We start from the raw sequence: 1,264 nt of genomic DNA, 5'->3' as shown, positions 1-1,264 counted from the left end.
TACACCTCATTAAATTTAGAGAAATGATAGGGGCTAAACTTTGCCCCAACTTCTTTCCTACGGGTATCATTTAAAACAAAAAAAAAAAAAAGTCAGAAAACTCTGCCCTCTCCAACTTGTGATTTTTTTCCTAAAATCCCTAAGAGCATATTTGAGATTATGTTTAAAAAATAGAGTTTTTAAGTCAAAAAGTGATTTTGACAATAGAAACTCTCATAGAATCTCTCTCTCTCTTGTCTTTTTTCCGGAATTGATTGATATAAATAGAAAGTAAAAGAAAAAAAAATAGAAAAAAAAATATAAGGGACAAAAACAAAAATGGAAGAACATAAGCATGAAAATAAATATAAAAAAATATATAAAATGACAATATTAATATAATGAAAAATATTTTTTTTTTCAACCATCCTTCACATATATAAAAGTAAAAGAAACTAATTTTAAGACATATTGGAAAAAAAAAAAAAAATCTACGATTGAAAAATTGAGAGTGAAATATATTGAAAAAATTGAGTTTCTACAAAAGAAAACTCTCTCACTATTAATATTTCCTGAATTCAATATAAAATTTACAAAAGAAAAGTAATCATTTGAATAAAAAATAATATATAAATTAGAAGAAAAAAAATGAGGGTCTAAAACAAAAAATGGAAGAACATAAGCACGCGAAATAAAGATAAAAAAAAAGGAAAATATAAAAATATTAATATAATTGAAAATAACTATTCTAGCAAAACAAAACAAAAAAACAAAGAAAAAAAATTGTACTATAATTTTTCATTGATAAACAATGATTGGAAAATTGAAAAGAAATGTTATAAAAATAAATAAAATAAAATAATTGTAGTATAATTTTTCATTGAGAAAAAAGAATAGAAATTCTCTCTCTCTCTTGTCTTTTTTCGGAATTGATTGATATAAATAGAAAGGAAAAGCAGAAAAAAAAAAAAGTAGAAAAAAAAATATAGGGGACAAAAACAAAAATGGAAGAACATAAGCACCGAAAATAGACATATAAAATGACAATACTAATATAATGGAAAATAAATTTTCAAGCCAAAAAAAAAAAATAATAATAATAAATAAATAAAATAACTGTAGTATAATTTTTCATTGAGAAAAAACTATTGGAAACTCTCACTCTCCCTCCCTCTCGTCTTTTTCCTGAATTGAGTGTGAAATTTACAAAGGAATATTGAGATATAAATAGAAAGCAAGAAAAGAAAAGTGAAAAATAAACAGAGAGAAATAGAAAATTTGGGAA

Source organism: Corylus avellana, chromosome ca7, assembly GCF_901000735.1.
Source record: "Corylus avellana chromosome ca7, CavTom2PMs-1.0".
Taxonomy (NCBI): domain Eukaryota; kingdom Viridiplantae; phylum Streptophyta; class Magnoliopsida; order Fagales; family Betulaceae; genus Corylus; species Corylus avellana.
Note: the sequence above shows the minus strand (reverse complement) of the source record.